The following is a 23,119-nucleotide window of genomic DNA, read 5'->3' as shown; positions in this document are numbered from 1 at the left end:
TTGGACTTTCGTGGTTGAGATTTTCATTTACACCTTGCATGAAGTACCTTCCAACTCTATATTAATTAATAAATTATGTCATGCATATGTGGGCTGGCTCTCCTAGGTATGTGTAGCACCTAGAACATTTTTAGTGATTGTTAAGAGGCATGTCAGTGAAGTTTATAGATTAAAACCTTTTGTTCTTCAGATTTTAAAATTAATTTCATTTTCTTCCCCTCAGCTTAGAAACAATGGCTACTCAATTTCTTTGTATGTATAATTTTAGAACAAAGGACTTTCTTAATATGTTATATGCTATTCAGAGTTTAGTTCAGGGATGTGATTGAAAGGGAATGGAAGCCAGAGGAACTCAGGAAATGGAACCCTGCTAAACATTACCTGTGCCTTCTGTGTTTTGTTTTGTTTGAAGTGTGTATGTGTGTGTGTGTGTATGTATAATCCAGCATACTATCCTTAATAGAATTGATCATTCCTTTCTGGATCTGTAGCATCATCAGATGTGTGCATTCATTTAGGACTTTGAAGAACATCATCTGCAATAATATACATAGTTTTGTCCTCCCTATGTTTAATTGTTCCATATTCACTGTGTTAATTTTTCTCATCAAAACAACAAAGACAGGTTCTTAGGAGCGTTTGGAGGATCTCCTCTGAAGGGTTACAGAGCAAGAAAGATGTATGTGTGTTTCATGGCCCTCTACCCACCCCATGTGGCCCTAGTACATCCCATCCTGCATGTATCTACTTTCCTGTCCTGTGTCTGTGGCTTCTTCAGACAGGAGGCACACTACACAGTGACTGGGTCGGAAGTCCAGGGCTGCAGGACTCTGCCCAGGCATGTCTGTTTTCCCCAAAGTATCCTAGAGCTGCACTTTCTATCAACTTATGTTTCCCTGTGAAGAAAACCTTGTCTCAGCGAGGTGTGGCTGTTCTCAGAGTACTGTGTGTGTGTGCACGTGGGTGGGTGTGGGTGTGCATATATGTGTAATGCGGATGAACGAGTGTTCCTGTACCCTCTTGTTGAGTAGAAGAAAAAAATCAAGTTCAAAGTGTCAGAGAATTCCAAATATGCTTTCTGGGAGTTTACAGTGTAAAGCAGCTTTAAAAGTCTGTAACCTTGTGTATTAGTCAGCTCAGGCTGCCATAACAAAATGCCATAGACTGAGTGGCTTAAACAATAGAAATGGATTTCTCACAGTTCTAGAGGCTGAGAAATCCAAAATCACTGTGCCAGCCTGGTTGGTTTCTGGTGCAGCCTCTCTTCCTGGCTTGCAGATGGCAGCCTTCTCGCCCTGTCCACTTATGGCAGAGAAAGTTTATGAACTGTCTGGTTTCGACACTAGTCTCATTGAACCAGGGACCTATCCTCATAACATTATCTAATGCTAATTACATCCCAGAGGTACCATCTCTAAATATTATCACATTGAGGATTAGGGTTTTAACATTTGAATTTGAAGGTGACACAAACATTCCTTTCATAACACCTCCCTTGAGTTAGCCTTGTGGGGGTTGCCCTGCTACAGGTTAGCATTTACTTCTGATAAGACTCTAATTCACTTTTGGCAAAAACTGACTAACCACATATAAATAAGTGATTTTATTTACCTTTTCCCCCATTTAGTACATACAATTTACCATGTAGTCCAAGTTTTTAGGCCTCACAAGACTTCAGCTCAGGACCAGGTAGGCTGCCAGCTCCCCCATATCCAAACAGCACTGGGAGAGAGAAGGGAGGGAATTATTTAAATGAGAATCATGGGATGTCCTGCGGTTCAGAGCACTGGAAGGTGTACTAGCAGTCATTAAAAAGCAACTGCAGTGACCCAGCTTAGTGCCAGTAATCTGGCTCCTAGGCCGTTGAGTGCAGCAGGGAGCAAGACTTCAGGATCACACTGCGTGTGGCTTTAATGTGCACAGACTGACTTTATGCTGGGACCACAGCATCCCTGATCTTTCCTTGCTGTTTTTAGACTTTTAATTCAGCTTAGATCTAGATGTTGGATTGACGTGATATTGTCCTTTCTGTTTGATTTATCAATTCATCGTTTGATAGTATACTGTCAAGAAATCAGTGACAGCTCTGTATTGCCAGTGAAAAGTCCTGACAGCTTAAAGCATTTGATACTACAGGTTGGTACATGACCTTTGCGTTTTCAAACCTTGGATATAATCCATGAGGAAACAAAAAATAAAGACAAGATTGAGAAATAGGATTTATAAGAGTTGAGAGAATTAGCAGGATGAAGGGCACGATAAAGATTAACCATACATTCCCTAAATATATACAGGTATTCAGGTGAAAAACAAAAAAAAAAAAGTTATTGAGGGATGAGATCCCTTGCTTTTGACTAGAATGGTACCTTCTAGCCAATTTGAGCTAGTTTATCTGTCTGTGAAGCACATTTCCCTGAATAGTTTTAATTTTCCTCTTAGGCTTCATAACAAAATCATAAATGTAGCTTTCTATAGGACTGTGTTCTAAACCTTTGGGAAGGCCATTCGTTCACTAATTAAACAAAGGTGATACAGCAGTGAACAGAGCAGACAAAAATACCTGTCCTCGTGGAGATTCCATTCTTATGGAGGCGGGCAATATATATATATACACATATATACATATATATATGTATATATATGAAAGAAATATGGTGAAAAATAAAGCAAGGCTTCAAGAGGGCTGACTAGACGCATCCGGCACTTGCCTCCTCCACAAAGAGGAACCAAAATAGCAAGTAGATAATCACACTTTGAATAGAGAATCTAAGAGAGAATACTGGGATTCAACAGAAAAGTGGCAGGAAACACCCAAGGCAAGGAAGGAGAGGGAAGTACAGCCGGGATCAGCTAGAAGCCCTGAGAGGCTCCTCAGTGTGGGGAAAGGGGAAGAGATCCCCTGGGGTCCACATTTCCACCACAGACTCCTGCAATCCTAGCCATGGGAGAGCCTCTTGACCCTCGGGGGCTGTCAGACTAACATGGGGAGCTGCCTTGAGACCATGCTAGGGAGTTGCTCCAAGGAGGGAACTCACACTGGGTCCCACACGCATCCCCTGAGTCCTAAGCAACTGTAGCATGGTACGATTTTGAGAGCCCAGCCACCACCAGACGGCATCCTTTCCTAGGGCCTAACAGCACCTGCGTCTCCACATCTCTCAAGCCCCACTGACATCCCTCTGCATCTACCTGGAGGGCTACTGTGGTGGATGCCCCAGCGCTACAGCACACAGTATCCTGTATCCCAGGAAACAGGCAGTGCAGTGTACCAGGGAGATCTGCCTCAGGACAAAGGAAGCCAAAATGCATGCTTCCCAGAGCCTAAAACCTGCCTGCCTAAAGCTATTGCCACTAACAGCAACCCCCATCCCAACTAGCAGCAGAGCTGTAGTGCAATTGCATGTGCCCTGAGGACTGGCTTTTCCCACTACTGCCGCGGCTGCTGCCACAGCTGCCACCATTAGGAACCGAAACTCATGCTCCCCAGAGCCTGAGAGCTACTTACCTGCGCCTGCTGCTACTGACAGCAACTCTGTCCACCGCCTGCAGGGCTGCAGAGCACTTGCACACACCCTGAGGACAGGCTTTCCCTGCTTATAATCACCACTGCCGTCACCACCCGAGCACTCCACATGGGGGCCTGAGGATCGCCCCACCTTGCGCACCATAGCCTGCACCCATGCCCACCACAGGAGGTCCTGAGTACAAGCCCAACCAGCCTGGCACTGCTACACCCTCCCAATACCTAAGCATGCCTTCCAGTGTCTTAGGGATTATCCCACCCTGTCCCCACTGACAGCATTTGTGCATCCCTGCCAGGGACCTGAAGATGGCCCACACAGCTTGCTGCCACCATCACAACCAGCACCCACCTGCATGTGCTACCTAGAGGCCTGGGGTTGGACCACCCAGCTTGTTGTAGCCACTGCTAACACAAGTGTATGCCACTTGGGAGCCTCAGAGTTGTCCCACCACTGCTGTAGCCATCATCCATGCTATGCATGCTGCCTAAGAGTGTGAGATTTTGTCCACACTCCAGCCTACCACTGCCACTGCTGGCACCTGAGCAAGCCACCTGGAAACCCAAGAATTGGCCCACTTGGTCTCATTAACACCAGTGCTCTCATACACTGCCCACGGGCCCAAGGATAGGTACCCTTGGCCCACTGCTGCCGGAAGACTGGCTCATTTTGTGTTCCCATCCCCAACAAAACCTCATCACAGCCTCTACTAACAACTGCAGCCTAAGCCACTGAGAAGATCACAAATACCACTGACACTGTTTACGGCTGAAGAAATCATACAGACACTACACCACTGCATGCACCCAGAATCGAAGTTAAAGTTTTCTGACCGACTAACACCATACATACATCTTCAGGGAAAAGTCTTCCCTTACGAAAGTCAATCCAAAAAATTAGAAGTGAGTTTTGCACCAAATGTGCAGATATCAACGTAAAGACACATGAAATGTGAAAAAGCAAGGAAATATGACACCTCTAAGGGAGTACAATAATTCTCCAGCAACAGATATTAATGGAAAAGAAATTTATGAAATGCCAGAAAAATCTAAAAATAATGATACTAAAGAAGCTCACTGGCCAGGTGTGGTGACTCATGCCTGTAATCCTAGCACTTTGGGAGGCTGAAGTGAGTGGATCACCTGAGGTCAGGAGTTTGAAGCCAGCCTGGCCAACATGGCAAAACTTTATCTCTACTAAAAATACAAAAATTAGCTGAGCATGGTGGCGCACACCTGTAGTCCCAGCTGCTTGGGAGACTGAGGCTTAAGAATCACTTGAACCCGGAAGGCCGAGGTTGCATTGAGCTGTGATGGCGCCACTGCACTCCAGCCTGGGCAACACAGTGAAACTTCATCTCTTAAAAAAAAAAAAAAAACTCACTGAGATACACGAGAACACAGTTAAACCATACAAAGAAATCAGAAAAACAATTCAGGATGTGAATGTGAAATTTATCAAAGAGACAGATATCCTAAAAAAGAACCAAATGGAAATCCTGAAACAGAAGAATTTAATGAATGAAATAAAATATTTATTCATGAGCTTCAACTGTAGACTAGATCAAGCAGAAGAAAAAAATTCAAAACTTGAAGATAGCTCTTTTGAAATAACCCAGTCAGAACAAAAGAAGAAGAAGGAGAAGGAGAAGAAGGAGAAGAGATTTAAAAAAATGAACAAAGTGTATATGACATATGGGACACCATAAAGTGACTAATTCAAATTTTGAGTGTTCCAGAAGGTGAAGAAAAGCCCAAAAGGCATAGAAAAGCCTGTTTAATGAAATAATAGCTGAAATCTTTCTAAGTATAGCAAGAAATTTAGACATTCAGATAACAAGAAGTTCAGAGATTCTCAAATAGATAAAATCCAAAAAGGTTCTTCCCCACAGCACATTATAGTCAAACTATCAAAAGTCAAAGACAGAAAATTCTACAAACAGCAAGAGAAAAGTGTCTAGTCACATATAAGGAAACCCCCATCAGACTAACAAGAGATTTCTCAGCAGAAACTTTACATGCCAGAAGGAAATGGCCTATTCAAAGTACTAAAAGAAAAAGAAAAAAAAAGAAAACTGTCAGCCAAGTATACTATGCTCAGCAAAGTTATCTTTCACAAATGAAGGAGACATAAAGTCTCTCCTAGACAAGCAGAAACTGAGGAAATTCATCACCATTTGTCCAACCCTACAATAAATGCTTACCAGGGCTCTACACCTGGAAGTGAAAGGACAATATCTATCATCATGAAAACACCCAAAAGTGTAAAACTCACTGGTAAAACAAACACACAAATGAGGAAGAGAAAGGACTCAAGTGTTACCACTACAGAAAATCACCAAACTGCAATGATAAACAATAATAGAGAAAGAAACAAAGGATATACAAAACAGCCAGAAAATAATTTAACAAAATGACAGGAATAAGTCCTCTCATATCAATAATAATCTTAAATGTAAGTGGATTAAATTTTCCACTGAAAAGATACAGACTGGCTGAATGACCCAATTATGTGCTGCCTAAAAAAACTCACTTCACCTGTAAAGACATATATAGACTGAAAATAAAGGAATGGAAAAAGATATTCCACACAAATGAAAGCCAATAGCAAGCAAGCAGGAGTGCTTATCTTAATGTCAGATAAAACAGACTTTAAGTGAGAAACAGTAAGAAGAGATAAAGGAGGTCATTAAATAATAATAAAAGGATCAATTCCACAAGTGAATATTATAATTCTAAATATATATGCACCCAACACTGGAGCACCCAGAGTTATAAAGCAAATAGTACTAGATCTAAAGGGAGAGAGAGACTCCAATGCAGTAATAGTTGGAGACTTCAACATCCCACTCTCAGGATTAGACATATTATCTAGACAGAAATTAACAAAGACATATTGAATTTAAACTGCCCTTTAGACCAAATGGACCTAACAGACATCTACGGTATATTCTACCCGACAGCTGCAGAAAATACACACATTCTTCTCATCAGCACATGGAACATTCTCCAGGATAGACCATATGTTAAGTCACAAAACAAGTCTCAACAAATTTCTAAAAATTGAAATTATACGAAGTATCATCTCAGACTATAGTGGAATAAAACTAGAAATCAAAAACAAGAAGAACTTAAGAAACTGTACAAATGCATGGAAATTAAATAACATGCTCCTGAACAACCAGTGAGTCAAGGAAGAAATTAAGAAGGAAATCACAAAATTTCTTGAAACAAATAAAAATCAAAACATAGCACACTACAACCTATGAGATACAGCAAAAGCAGTGCTAAGAGGAAAGTGTATAGCAATAAATGCTTACATCAAAAAGTAGAAAGATTTCAAATAAACAATCTAATGATGTACCTCAAAGAACTAGAAATGCAAGAACAAACCAGACCAAAATTAGTAGAAGGAAAGAGATAATAAAGAACTAAATAAAAAAAGAGGCTACAAAAATACAAAGGATCAGTAAAACAAAGGTTTTTTTTTTTTCTTAAAGATGAACAACAGCAAAAAAAAAAAAAAGAACATTACAACTGATACCATAGAAATACAAAAGATCATCAATTCTATTATGAGCAACTATACACTAATACACTGGAAAACCTAGAGGAAACAGGTAAATTCCTGGACACATACATACCTACCAGGACTGAATCAGGAAAAAACAGAAAACCTGAACAGATGAATAATGAACAACAAGATTCATAATAAAAACTCTCCCAACAAAGAACTTTAGGACAGGATAGCTTTACTGCCAAATTCTACCAAACTTATAAAGGAGAAATAACATTACTTCTTCTCAAACTATTCCAAGAAACTGAAGAGGAAGCAATTCCCCCTAACTCATTCTATGAGGCCAGCATTACCCTGATACCAAAACCAGAGGAGAATATAACAAAAAAAGGAAATGGCAAGCCAATGATGAACACAGACATGAAAATCACCAACATAACACTAGCAAATCAAACCCAACAGCACATCAAAAAAGATAATATACCATGATTAAGTGGGATTTATCCCAGATGTGCAAGGATGGTTCAACATACACAAATCAATAGATACAATATAGCCATCATCAGAATGAAGGACAATAGCCATATCATCCTCTTAATAGATGCAGAAAAAGCATTTGATAAAACTCGACATTCCTTGATGATAAAAATCTCAACCAACCAGACACTGCAAGAAAATAACTTAATATTATAAAGGCCATATATGACCCATAGCTAATATCTTACCGAATGGGGAAAAGCTGAAAGCCTTTCCTTTAAGAACTAGAACAAGACAAGGATGCATACTTTCCCCAGTCCTAGTCAACATGGTACTGGAAGTCCTAGCCAGAGCAGTCAGTCAAGAGAAAGAAATAAAGGCATAAAATTCAGAAAAGAGGATGTCAAATTGTCCCTCTTTGCAGATAATATGACCTTATATCTAGAAAAATCTAAAGACTCCACCAAAAAATCTTAGATATGGTAAACAAATTCAGTAACATTGCAGAATGCAAAATCAACATACAAAATAAAGTGTTTCTATACACCAATAATGAAGTAGCTGAGGAAAAGAATAAGAAGGCAGTCTCATTTATAATCACTTCAAAAATATACCTAGGAATAAATTTAAACAAGGAGGTGAAAGACCTCTACAATGAAAACTACAAAACATTGAAGAAAGAAATTGAAGAGGATACAAGCAAACTGAAAAACAGCCTACACTCATGAATCAGAAGAATTAATATTGTTAAAATGACTATACTACTCAAAGCAATCCAGAGATTCAATGTAATCTGTATCAAAATACCAATGTCATTTTTCACAGAATTAGAAAAAACTATCCTAAAATTCATGTGGAACCAAAAACTAGTCTGAATAACCAAAGGAATCCTGAGCAAAAAGAACAAAGCTGAAGGCATCACACTACCTAACTGCAAAATCTATTACAAGACTATAGTAATCAAAACAGCATGGTATTGGTATAAAACAGACACATAGACCAATGGAACAATATAAAGAACCTAGAATTAAATCCTTGTATCTACAGCCAACTGGTTTTTGACAAAGCCACCAAGAATATACATTGCAGAAAGGACATTCTCTTCAATAAATGGTGCATAGAAAACTGGATCTCCATATGCCACGGAATGAAACTAGACCCCTATCTCTTGTCACATACAAAAATCAACTCAAAATGGATTGAAGACTAAACAAAAGACCTGAAGCTATAAAACTACTAGAAGAAAACATAGAGAAAACACTACAGGGCATTGGTTTAGGCAAGGATTTTAACTCTATGACCTCAAAAGCACAGGCAACAAAAACAAAAATAGACAAATGAGACTATATTAAATAAATAAGCTTCTGCACAACAAAGGAAACATATCAACAGAGTAAAGAGACAATCTGTTGAATGGAAGAAAACATTTACAAACTATTCATCTGACAAAGGACTAATATCCAAAATATACAAGGAACTCAAACAACAGCAAAAAGAAAAAAAAATCACATTAAAAAGTGGGCAAAGACATGAATGTACATTTTTCAGAAGAAGATATACAAATTGTCAACAGGTATACAAAAAATACTCAATGTTACTAATCATCAGGAAAATGAAAATCGAAGCTACAATGTGATAGCATCTTATCCCAGGTAGGATGGCAATTACTAAAAAGACAAAAAGTAACAGATGTCTGGTGAAGATGCAGAGAAAAGGGAACCCTTATGCACTGTCGGTAGGAATGTAAATTAGTACAGCCATTATGGAAAACAGTATGGAGGCTTCTTGCAAAACTGGAAACAGAACTTCCACATGATCCAGCAGTCCTACTACTGGGTATTTATCCAAAGGAAAGGAGATAAGTATATCAAAGAGATACTTGTACCCCCATATTTATTGCAGCAGAAAAAACAATTGCAGTACTATTTACAGTAACAAAGATATAGAATCAACTTAAGTGTCTGTCAAAGGATGACTGGATGGAGAACATGTGGTATATATACACAATAGAATAATACTTGGCCATAAAAAAAAGTGAAATTCTGTCATATGCAGCAGCATGGAACTGCAGGCCACTGTGTTAAGTGAAACAGGCTAGGCACAGAAAGACAAATATCACATGTTCTCACTTATATGTGGGAGCTAAAAAAGTTAATCTCATGGAGGTAGAGAGTAGAATAATGGGTACAAACATATAGTTAGAAGGAATAAATTCTAATGTTTGATAGCAGAGAAGGGTACTCTTGTTAACAATGTATTGTATATTTCAAAATACCTAGAAGAAAAGACTTAAAATGTCCCAGTACATATAAATGATAAATACTCAAGATGGTAGATACCCTAAATACCCTGATTTTGATCACTACACATTCTGTGCTTGTAACAAAATATTACATATACCCCATTTAAAAAGTACAGATTTGGGTTGGTGCAAAAGTAATTGCAGTTTTTGTCATTACTTTCAATGGCAAAAACTGAAATTACTTCTGCACCAACCTAATTGTATGCACCAATAAAAAAAATTTTTAAAAAAGAAAAAAGAAAACAGGGAAGAGAGGGAGTAGGGGTTGGGGTGGGAGTGCAGGATGAGGTAGCTATTTTGGAAAGGATGGCAAGGGAAAAGCTTCACTGAGAAAGTGACATTTGAGCAGAAGGAGGTGTCAGAGTGAGCCATGAGGATTTCTGGGGGCAGAGTTCTCCAGGGCAGAGAATCTGTGAGCACAAAGGCCTGGGGTGGGAGCTTACTGAGAGTGATCAAGGATCAGCATCCCAGTGTGGCTGGAGTGGAGTGAAGCGGGGAGGTGTCCATGGAGCCAGGGAGAAAGATGAGGTAGCAATAGTGCTGATCATGTAGGGCCTTACGGGCCACTCTAAGGACATTGGCTCATACTCTGAGAGACTCACTGGAGTATCTTAAGCAGGCTTAAGGAGATTGTCCCCAGGAATCTCTCTATTTGGGGAAGAGGGTGTGCAGGGATGTGTCAGAGCTGATGATCTCCCACTCAGGGACAGGAGTTCTTCTGCAAGAAGATATTGCAGGGTCTGTATAGAAACATTTCCAAGATACCAAAAAGAGTTGGGAGATTATGTTACATTTTGGTAGAGTCACTCTCCTGGGATTTCACTGTTTCTGCTGAAACGTATCATACACAGAATCATAGCTGCACAGTGCTGTGATGAAACATCAGTAGGGTACCTCCACTCCCCATACAGGTGGGAAACTGTGGAATAGAGACATACTCCCGTGTTCAGAGTCACACGGCCTAGATAGTGGCAGTGGTAGGACTACAATTATGGCAGGTCAGTGCTAGAAAGGCTTTAGAGTGTCTGTATGTCATTCAGGGTTCCCAGCCTTGAGAAGAGGACCTGCTATGCAGTTACTGCAGACTGCAAATTCATATGTATGCCAACTGTTGTTTGTAGACTAAATAAATAACATCTAACATCTGTGTACCATTACTTTAAAAGCGAATGTTGACTCTGCTGTGATTAATAAATTGGAAGTTTATTTCCAACTGTTACTGCATCCAAAGTATCTTTTTGTCGTTATATTTTCTCACTGCACAGATTCTTAAAGTATATCTGCTGTTGTTTGATCAGTCTGAGAGAGGTTTTGATGTGTCAAGTGTCCCTCGTGCTTGAAAAGATTGGGAAGCACACATCTAGTCCAACCCTTCCACTTACTTTACGGGATAGGAGACCAAAGTCCATGGGGGTTCCCTTACTGACTTAGGGTTGGGAACATTGTCAGTAACAAAGTAGGGACCAGATCCTGATTCTTTAGGACCCAAAAGTGAGTGCTTCGTTTTTTTTCTTGAGTATATCATATTAATGGTTCCCATTAATCCAGAACATCCCTATGAATTAGAAAAATTCACAAAATATGGCCAGGCCTGGTGGCTCACACCTGTAATCCCAGTACTTTGGGAGGCCGAGTGGGGTGGATCACCTGAGGTCAGAAGTTTGAGACCAGCCTAGCCAATTTGGTGAAACCCCACCTCTACTGAAAATACAAAAAAATTAGCTGGGCATGATGGCGGGTACCTGTAATCCCAGCTACTTGGGAGGCTGATGCAGGAGAATCGCTTGAACCTGGGAGGCAGAGGTTGCAGTGAGCTGAGATCATGCCATTGCACTCCAGCCTGGGCAATAGAACAAGACTCTGTCTCCAAAAAAAAATTTACAAAATATATTTCTTCCCTCAATGTAAATGAAGGTCATGTAATAGTGAGGCCTGAAGTAAGCAAGCAATAGCTGCCCAGTGGGACAGATGATGGTGCCTGGGCTTACTTTACAAAAGAACATTCTCCAGCTCAGCCACTTTATCATAGACCCCATCACTGGTTCAGACAGCATCCAAACAGGCTCAGCAGGTGTTTGCTCCGTTAGAATTCTTACATAGATTTCGCAGACACACTGTCAAACCAGCCACACAGAATTTTATGTTACTTTTGGATTGAAGATCACACACACACACACACACACACACACACACACACACACACACTGATTTGTTTGTGAGAGCTGAGGGCAGACGCCAACATCTGTTAGCCAAATGGTGGTATACAACATGCATGTCCTGTTTGTGTTTGTGTATGTGCTTTTCCTTTCCATAGTTGTTTTTTATTTGCTTTGGGTGGACTTAGCATCAGGGAGTCAGAGTGTTGTTATTTGCTCATAGAGACACACACAACTCTTTTCTTCATGCTCTTATTCACACAAAACTAACTCCTAGTTTGTTGAACAATGAAAGTTTGCATTTGGGCATAGGAGATAAGTACGCACTTGCTCACATGGATCAGTAACACTTTGACTATTGTTAGCCTCCTTTTGTAAATAAAATAAATCTCTGGTTTACCGTGAAAACTTTAACTACAGATCCAGGACCATTGTGGCTTCAAGAACTAGGACTGCCTCCTATTGTTCAATTTTCCAGATGCATGTCTGTCTTTGTCTCTGTCTCTCTCGGTCTCTGTGTCTCTCTCTCCCTCCCTCCCTCCCTTTCTCTCTCTCTCTCTCTCTCTGTCTCTGTCTCTCTCTCCCCAGGTAGTTTTAAAACTCATGAAACAATTAGTGTGTTTTGCCTTATGTGTAGGAACTATTTAATGTTAAATGAATCATTAGATAAAGTGCGTATACTACTTCATGAGATGGCTTTAATTAAGTAACTTATTTTCTTAAAACTTTATCTCGATAATGTTTTTCTTGGTTTATAATGAAATGGAAAAGATTTGTGCCTTGACTATCCTGAAACTTTTATGTTACTCTTACAAGTTTATTGAAGCTGAAAAGAATAAGTAAGGCTATTTAAACTATGCTGACTATAACCCATTTATATTGAGAAATAAGCCTTTGAAGAGGTTAAAAATAGCATAAAGACAGGTACATAAGATGCTTGTCAGCTAAAAAGACCCACCCAATTTAAAGTAACATTAATATATTAAAACCCCACTTCTTATCTGAGCTTATTTATAGCAGAACAAAACTCCAGAGATAAATTCATCTGCCTGCAGACAGCCATACACCTGAACTCCAGGTGGATGTTTGTGTTTGGGTCTGTTTCTAGGTGGAATGATCTCATGTTCTCCCTTACCGCAGAATTGTGCAACACTGATACACACCTGTGTTTTGATCTTTAAAATCTGTCGTGGTAACATCTCAAGTAATTTTAAATAACTTCGTGGATGATCCAGATTGCACGTCTGCCAGAAACATCCTTGGGCACAGTTTTGGAGCTGACTTGGATTCCTGCAATACTAAACTTGAGTCATATTGAAAATATACTAGGCCTTGGGTTCTGTTCCTTTCACTAAGACTTTTATATGGATGCATTTTTTTTGTATAAGTAATCCCCTGGGTCAGCGTCAGTGCACGAGGTCTTAGTTATCATTAAAGGAGAGTGAGATGAACTATTTAGAAAATAAAGCAAGTTACCTGGATCACCACATTTCTGTCATTGCACAAATATTTGGAGAATTTTTTTTTTGCTCCTTTTTTTGAATTGCAGAAATTTATGAAAATTAGAGATATTGTTTAATCTTCTTGTGCCATGAGACTCCATCAGGCTGTCTAAAAAGACCACTGGTAGCTAAGGATCACTTGAGCCCAGGAATTTGTGCTCTTTTAAATATATCTTTTTCATAAACATTGTTTTAAAATGTGCCAGTTTAAAATGCCTGCTAAAAGAGTTGGTCTTACCTGTAAGATCACTGATTTCTTTCTTTAAAAGCTAGTGGATACCCAACTTGTAAAGTACCAAAGTAGGATTTAGTGTGGGAATGGCTAAAGAGGAATGAAGGAGAGTTGAAGACATGACTTCCTCATTTCAAAACACAGTGACTCATGAATGCAAATTAATGCATTTCTGTTATGTTTGCAGATTCATGGTTAATTCCGACGTTAGCTTAACCACCGTATTTTCAGGGCATGATGTTGATGTGGTAAAATTTTTTCTAATGTATTTATTTTATTCTAAGTATTATGGGTAATATCAAAAATATGTAAAAGGTAGAACAGTGTAATGAACCTTAGATACCCATCATCCCCCTTCTGTCTATGGTTAGCCCTGTACCCCACTCACTTCACAGTCCCAGTTCCCTCACTGGATTGTTTCAAAGCAAATTCACAAGTACGTGGTAAGAATTTTTTGTCTTTATGGGAACATTTTAGAGGATGTTACACTTGAGAGGGTATCACCCACATGGAGAGCAAAAGAAAGATGAGAAGTACATTCTAAAGAAGGCTGGGCGTGGTGGCTCACCCCTATAATCCCAGCACTTTAGAAGGCTGAGGCAGGAGCATTGCTTGAGCCCAGGAGTTCAGGCGACAAAGTGAAACCCTGTCTCAAAAAAGAGGCAGAGACAAAGAGAGGGGAGAAAGAGAGAGTGTGTGAGAGAGAGGGAAAGGAAAAGGAAAGAAAGAAGGAGAAAATGGAGAAGAGAAGCGAAGCAAGGCAAAGCAATTGAAACAGTAGTGAAAAAGAGTGGCAGTATATCCCATTAGCCTGTACTATCTACTGTAACATCATGGATCACAAGGAATTCAACTTTTTTTTTTATTTTTTTAAGATGGAGTCTCGCTCTATTGCCCAGGCTGGAGTGCAGTGGCATGATCTCGGCTCACTGCAAGCTCCGCCTCCCGGGTTCACACCATTCTCCTGCCTCAGCCTCCCGAGTAGCTGGGACTACAGGAGCCCACCACCACGCCCAGCTAATTTTTTGTATTATTAGTAGAGATGGGGTTTCACCGTGTTAGCCAGGATGGTCTCGACCTCCTGACCTCGTGATCCGCCCTCCTCGGCCTCCCAAAGTGCTGGGATTACAGGCATGAGCCACCACGCCTGGCTGAAATTCAACACTTTTAATAATGGGGGCATAGGTTTTTGATTGTGCATGCTACTGCAACTATGGTATGTGAGTCTTGATTCCTATTTTCTATCTCTCATGAGCACCTCTGCAACTCAGCCTGAATCTTGCCTGTGAAAGTGGCAGAAGCGAAGCTATTAAGCTCCTACAGACCCATAGAGAATGGCCACTAAAGCATCTTGAGGGCAGGAGCCATGTCGGTTTGGGGTAGCACTATAGTGGCTTGCACAGTGCTGGCACATATTTGTTGCATGAGTGGATTCTAACATCCACAGAACTGTCACTTGAGTGAGTGCAGGAGGAGTTGTATAGCTCTTTCCACATACGGTTCTCCCAACCAGAGTGCTGTAAAGACAAAGCAGAGTCCCAGGGACAGTTTATGGGATTCTTTGTGCTTTGAGTCTTTCAGTGTAAAATTTATATATCTATCTGAAATCTTAAAAAACTTGGTAATGTCCCGTGGCTTTTACCAACAGAATTGAAACACACTGGCATACACAATATAGTCATTACCATTCTAAAACAGAACTTTGGATTTTTTTTTTTTTTTTTGAGATGGAGTCTCGCTCTTCTGGTCCAGGCTGGAGTGCAGTGGCGCGATCTTGACTCACTGCAACCTCCACCTCCGGGATTCAAGCGATTCTTCTGCCTCAGCTGCCCAAGTAGCTGGGATTACAGGGTCACACCACCACGCCCGGCTAACTTTTGTGTTTTTAGTGGAGACTGGGTTTCACTGTGTTGGCCAGACGGGTCTGGAACTCCTGACCTCAGGTGATCTGCCCACCTCAGCCTCCCAAAGTGCTGGGATTGCAGGTGTGAGCCACTGCACCTGGCCTGGAATTATTTTTTAAAGATACTTTTCTACTAATTTTGTCATTTGAAAGGACTCAACTATTTTTCCCCCGGCACAGGCAGTAGATACTTATGAATTCTTTGGGGTTGAGCTCAAGTTTGAAATTTTAATCTGTAGACTAGGTAGCCTCTGAGGTATGTGCCACTGCATGATCCATACCACAATGCCCGCCTCATTCATTTGCTCCAGAAGGCTCCCATGCCGTCATTTCTGAGCATGTATCACCTTCTCCATTCTACCTACACATTGGCATAAAGTCCCAACCCTCTATTTGGCTCACCACTTAAAAAGCACTACTGACTACTTCCTTAAACAACCTTGTATTCTTTGTGATAAATACATTTGAAACTGATTTACTCTGGGGTGGGGCAGGGGGAAGGCTTGGGAGGGAACCCTACATTTTAAGGACTTGGAAACAAGTTGGTTATATTTTTAAACTATACTGAGAAGGGGATAGGATCAGAACCCAATAATGGACCTGAAATCACTGAAAATAATTCTTGGACATTGAAGGGTAAAATTTGGCCTATGTCTTGTAAACAGCTGCCTGTATCCTGTAAACAGACTCAGTCAGATGCTTACAGATATTTGTCAAAATTGCACATGCCAGAGATTGAAACGGAAAATGGACATAAGCCATTTTGGAGTTAGGCTTTCCCAACCACAGGCCTCGGGGCTCTCTGGGTTCTGCCATCTGGATACATAGGGGATGGTTTCTTCAATATTTTCCTTCCTCATGAGCTCCCGAAGGACAAGGAAGCAAATCCACAGCTCCTTGAAACCCCTTAGTCCCTAAGCTACAGTTGAACACAACAAACACATATGTAATATTGTTTTTATCTGCTTCATTGTAAGTTAGTATTGAACACAGACTAGTTTCAAAGTTTTATTTGCTTAACTTTATGAGTCCTTTCATTAAAAAAAGGATCTCTCTGGCCAGGCGCAGTGGCTCATGCTTGTAATCCCAATACTTTGGGAGGCCGAGGCAGTGGGATCACCTGAGATCAGGAGTTCAAGACCAGCCTGGCCACCATGGTGAAACCCTGTTTCCACTAAAAATACACAAATTAGCTGGGCATGGTGGTGCACGCCTGTAATCCCAGCTACTCAGAAGGCTGAGGCAGGAGAATCACTTGAACCCAGTAGTCGGAGGTTGCAGTGAGTCAAGATTGTGCCATTGCACTCCAGTCTGGCGATAGAGCAAGACTCCCTCTCAAAAAAAAAAAAAAAAAAAAAAAAAAAGAATGTCTCTTCTGTTTGCCTATCAATACACTAAGCATTATGGACTTACAAATTTAAATATAAATTATAGTTTTCATTCCCAAAGAGCTTGCAATTTAGTTGGGTAGATAAGACACGCACAAGAAAGAATTAAAGAATACAGCAGCATATAAAAAAGTATTTAAGTTTTGTGGTGCAATTAGAATAAATGGTACTGATTAAGTATTACAGGCGGTGAGAGCAAAAGAGAAAACATCAGCATGGACTAGAATCTTTGGATCCTGGAACATGGTAGTTGCACAGAAAATATTTGTTGAACAGAGGATAGGCCATTAAACACCATTTAAAATAGCATCAAAAATTTGAAGTACTCAGGGATACATTTAACAAATGATGTACAAAACCTATATGCCAAAAACTGTAAAAGATAAATTAAAAAAGACCTAAATAAGTGGAGAAATATATTGTCAGGGGGCCAAAGGCTCAGTATTAAGATGTCAGTTCTCCCCAGAGTAATCATTGATCTATAAATCGACAGATTAAGTAGTCAAAAATCTCAGCAGACTTCTGTTTTAGGGATTGACAAGCTGGTTCTAAAATGTGTATATAAATGCCAAGGGCCAAGAATAGCCAAAACGACTTTTGAAAAGAAAAGCAAAGTTGGAGGAAGGACTTGCAATACCTGATTTCAACACTTACTATAAAGCTACAATAATCAAAGCAGTATGGTGTTGGCATGAAGACAGAAAAATAGATAAATGAAACTGAATTTGATAATGAATCCAGAAATAGACCCACACGTGTATAGACATTCAGTTTTTGACAAAGTTGCCCAGGTAATTCAGTAGAGAAAGGATAATCATTTCAACAAATGATGCCGGAACAACTGGATAGCCATAACCAAAAAGTTGAGCCTCCGTCCTTACCCCATGGCATGTACAGCAGTAACTCAAAATGAATTTATAGACCTAAGCGTAAGAGCTAAAATTATAGATATTATCTTAGTTCATTCAGGTGATTATAACAAAATACTATAGACTGAGTAACTTATAAAAACAGAACTTTATTTCCTACAGTTTTGGAGACTGGGAAGTCCAAACAAGCACTGGCAGATTGAGTGTCTGATGAGGACTCACTTCTTTCATAGACTCACTTCTTTTATCTTCTCACTGTAACCTCACATGGCAGGAGAGCCTAGCCCCCTGTAGTCTCTTTTAAAAGGGCTCTAGGCCAGGTACAGTGGCTCACACCTGTAATCCCAGCACATGGTGGGAGGCCAAGGCAGGCAGATCACCTGAGGTTGGGAGTTCGAGACCAGCCTGACCAACATGGAGAAACCCTGTCTCTAGTAAAAATACAAAAATTAGCTGGGTGTGGTGGCGCATGCCTATAATCTTAGCTACTCAGGAAGCTAAGGCAGGAGAATCACTTGAACCTGGGAGGCAGAGGTTGTGGTGAGCTGAAATGGCGCCATTGCACTCCAGCCTGGGCAACAAGGCAAAACTCTTGTCTCAAAAAAAAAAAAAAAGTGGGGGCTATAATCCCATGAGGGCAGAGCCCTCATGATCTAACCACCTTCCAAAGGTTCTGCTTACTAATACCATCACCTGAGGGTTAGAATTTCAACATATGAATTTGGGAGAGACACAAACATTCAAACCATGACAAACATCTGGAAAAAAACATAGGAAAATAATCTTAGTCAATTTGGGCTTAGCAAAAATTTCTTAAGTATGATACATGAAAGAACATTAAATATAAAAGAAAAATCAATACATTACACTTCACCAAAATCAAAATGTTTGCTCTTCAAGGCACGGTTACAAAAATAAAACAGCCAGCCAACAGACGCAAAGAAAAGAAAATAGCAAAACATATATATGACAAAGAACTGTTATCCAGAGTATACAAAGAACTGTTACAACTTAGGAATAAGAAGACAAACAGCTCAATAAAATTTAGGCAAAAGATTTGAACAAATATGTAGTCATTGGGGAAATGTAAATTAAAGCCACAATGAGATTAATACTATACACCTACTAGAATGGGTAAAATTTGAAAGTTTGACCAAAACAAGCATTGTCAAGGATGTAGAACTGGAACTTTTATGGAAATACAAAGTGATACATTAACTTTGAAAAACAGCTGGTAAGTTTCTTACAAAGTTAAGCATACACCTGCTAGATGACCCAGTCATTCTACTGCAGGTACTTAGTCAAGATAAATGAAAGCATACATCTACACAAAGACTTGTAGATGAATGTTCATAACAGCTTTATTTATAATAGCCAAGAGGTGGAAACAACCCAAATGTCCATCAACAGGGAATGGGTAAACAAATAGTGGGATATCCATTACAATGGAATACTACCCAGCAATAAAAATGAGTATACTGTTGGTATGCACAACAAAGTGGATGAATCTCAAAATAGTTATGCTGAGTGAAAGAAACCAGGCAAAGAAGAGTACATGCTGCATGATGTACTATTTATATAATAATAAGTATACATTTATATAAAATTCTAGTGAATGCAAATTATAATGACAGCAGAACAGTGGTTGCCTGGGGACAGGAGCAGTGTAGTTATGGAATGGAGAGATTACAAGAGTAAGAGAAACTTAGGAAGATGCTGTATACATCCATTTTCCTTATTGTGATTTCTCAGGTGTCAAAAGTCATTAAAATTTGAAATGTGCAATTGTACATCAGTTATTTCTCAAAACTATTAAAAAAAGAAAAAAGAATTGATTGCCTACATGGCCATTTTTCATTTGCATGATGACAGAAATCAAAGAGCTATTTCAACATGAGCTCAGTGTCCCATTGATATAGGCAGGAGATTGTATATAACGTTTAACAGAGAAGCTAATGCAGTCACAATTTATGGGTCTTTATTCATTTGACTGGGTTTATAGCTCTTTTTTTTTTTTTTTTTTTTTTTTTTTTAAACAGAATCTCACTCTGTTGCCCAGGCTGGAGTGCAATGGCGCAATCTTGGCTCACTGCAACCTCTGCCTCCCGGGTTCAAGTGATTCTCCTGCCTCAGCCTCCTGAGTAGCTGGGACTACAGGCACGCACCACCACACCCAGCTAATTTTTTTGTAATTTTAGAGAGACAGGGTTTCACTGTGTTGGCCAGGGTGGTCTCGATCTCCTGACCTCGTGATCCTCCCAACTGGGCCTTCCAAAGTGCTGCGATTACAGGTGTGAGCCACTGCGCCCAGCCTATAGCTCCTTTTTATTACTTAAGTTTGCATTTGTTTCATGAAAATTGCTCTTAAAAAATAGTTCTGTTGGTTGGGCGCAGTGGCTCACACCTGTAATCCCAGCACTTTGGGAGGCCAAGATGGGTGAATCGCCTGAGGTCAGGAGTTCGGGACCAGCCTGGCCAACATGGTAAACCCCATCTCTACTAAAAATACAAAAAAAGTAGCTGGGCATGGTGGCGCACACCTGTAATCCCAGCTACTCGGGAGGCTGGGACAGGAGAATCACTTGAACCCAGGGAGGTGGAGATTGCAGTGAGCCAAGATCATGCCATTGCACTCCACCCTGGGTGACATGAGCAAAACTCTGTCTCAAAAAAAAAGAAAAAAAGAAATAGTTCTGTTTATGGTGTCTATGGAGAATAAATTGGGCACATTATAAAATTAGATTGATTACATTTTAGTTTGTTCAAGATAGAGGCTAATACCTCTGCACTCTTGAACCTCTGCACTCTTGAACCTCTGCACTCTTGAGCCCCAGGTGGTAGGCAAGGTGCTGGATTTATGCACCGTGCTAAGTGGGTCCAACTCTGCCTTCACTGAGGGATCTGAAGGCCTGGTCTAGGGCTCTGGCTCTGATGCTTAATAAACATGTGACCTCGGAAAGTCATGTGTCACTGAGCCTCAGTTTCCTCATGTGTAAAATGACAGTAATAATAACACCTATCTCACTTGCCTCAGAATTGATACAAGAGCATACTGCTCTTTAAAAGCTGGAAAGTGGCATGAAAATACAAGGAGTTGTTATTTCTGTTGTTCTCCTGCTCTGGATCCCAAAATGCTTATCCATTGCTCAAGAAAACCAAAGGTATATAATCTTTTCAATTTACAAGAGGGAAAAGAAGTTATGTCGTGATGTAACTTCTGTAACAGATGATGTCACTAAAATTTATCACACTATGGCCATGAACACACCACCCTCCTCCTTCAAAAGCAGTTTTTTCTCTCTTCCTCTTTTCCCTCCTTTGCTTTCTCATTTTGTTCCATTCATTTAGTCAACAGATGCTTGCTAAGTACCTGGCAAGTGTCAGGTCCTGTAGGCAATAGAAATAAAACAAGGAAGAAGACAGATGAGTCACTGCCTCTGAGAAGCTGACATCTCGGCAGGAGGCTATGGTGCAGTTTGACAGGTGCTATGAGAGGAAAAGCATGAGGGACTCGAGAGCACCTGAGAAGACCCCCAGCCAAATTTAGGGGGTCAGGGGAAGGACACCTGAGGATAAGTAAGGGTTAGCCACTCAGAGAGCGGGCAGGAGTGTTCCAGTCAAAGGGAACAGCATGTGCAGAACGCATGGAGGAGAGCTTCGTGTGGCTGGAGTCAGAGTGTGAAAGCTGGTCAGTGAGAGGGGAGTGGGGAAGTTTCCCAGGACAGATGGTGTTGGGGCCTTGTAAGCCGTGGTGAGAGAGGCAGGGAGCCATCTGGTTCCCTTATAGTTTTAAGCAGGAAATTGACATGACTGACTTGCCAGTTTACTGTCTCTGCGGTAAGGCTTCCTGCTCGCAGCTCCCGGAGTTCCTTGTGAAGCTGTGTTGGTGGTCCTCAAGATTAAGAAGGTTGCCGACCTCTTTCGAGGCAAGATTTTCTTGGATAGATCTTAGCTTATGGCGACCAAACTGACTTTGTTTATATTGTTTTCTGCCAAGAAAATAGAAACCTCTCTAAATAAATAGTGACTATTACTTATAAATAGGCTAGTGAAACCATAATTTTCAGCATTTCCCTCACAATTTGTTGTATGGTTACAACGTAGACTTTTTTTTTTTTTTTTTTTTTTTTGATACAGAGTCTTGCTCTGTCACCCAGGCTGGGGTGCAGTGGCGCAATCTCGGCTCACTGCACCTTGCCTCCCAGGTTCAAGCAATTCTCATGCCTTAGCCTCCCACTCATATAGTTTTTTGTTTGTTTGTTTGTTTGTTTTTGAGATGGAGTCTTACTCCACCTATACCCAGGCCAGAATGTGGTGGTGCGATCTCAGCTCATTGCAATCTCCGCCACCTGGGTTCAAGTGATTTAGCTGGAATTACAGGCACACACCACCATGCCTGGGTAATTTTTGTATTTTTAGTAGAGATGGGGTTTGCCATGTTGGCCAGGCTGGTCTCGAACTCCTAACCTCAGGTGATTCGCCCATCTCGGCCTCCTAAAGTGCTGAGATTACAGTGCAACCTTCTCCCCCTTGCATTTAGCTCCAGTGACTAAATGCCAGGGAAGCCTGAGCCTGGGCCTATGTTGCCCTTGAGAGATTAGATTGTATAGTTGGCCAAAACATTTTTCACTAATATCAGTATTACCTCAGCCCTTTAAGTAAGCAGAGACCCACTGTGACATCAACAGTCTTTGGTCTTGACTTGCAGGGTACAAGTGGGAGGGGAAAATAAAAAGGAAAGGAACAAGAAGAGAACTTTTTAATGCCTTACCTGTATTTAGAATGTATTCCTTTTTTTTTTTTTTCTTTGTTTGAGACGGAGTCTCACTCCCTGTGTCGCCCAGGCTGGAGTGCAGTGGCGCGATCTCGGCTCACTGCAAGCTCCGCCTCCCAGGTTCACGCCATTCTCCTGGCTTAGACTCCCAGGTAGCTGGGACTACAGGTGCCTGCCACCATGCCTGGCTAATTTTTTTGTATTTTTTTTTGTAGAGACGGGGTTTCACCGTGTTGGCCAGGATGTTCTTGATCTCCTGACCTCGTGATCCGCCTGCCTCGGCCTCCTAAAGTGCTGGGATTACGAGCGTGAGCCACTGCGCCCGACCTTTAGAATTTATTCTAATGATAACACCTTCCCTGCCCCCACCTGTCCTCACAAAACCTATAAAAAACCTAAAGCAGTTCCACTCTGAACTTTAGGGAGGAAGGCCAGGCAATATGGATGAAGAGTATGGTAATTTACCTAAGATTATTAGA

General features: G+C 40.7%; 1 protein-coding gene across 6 annotated transcripts in view; it reads left to right on the top strand.

Moving 5' to 3' along the window:
• The window catches only part of BABAM2 (BRISC and BRCA1 A complex member 2), a 454,559-nt gene that overhangs the window by 288,602 nt on the left and 142,838 nt on the right, over nt 1–23,119 (top strand). The window lies entirely within an intron of this gene.

This window comes from Macaca thibetana, chromosome 13 (genome assembly GCF_024542745.1).
Source record: "Macaca thibetana thibetana isolate TM-01 chromosome 13, ASM2454274v1, whole genome shotgun sequence".
Taxonomy (NCBI): domain Eukaryota; kingdom Metazoa; phylum Chordata; class Mammalia; order Primates; family Cercopithecidae; genus Macaca; species Macaca thibetana.
This window is presented reverse-complemented; position numbering and strand designations above follow the sequence as displayed.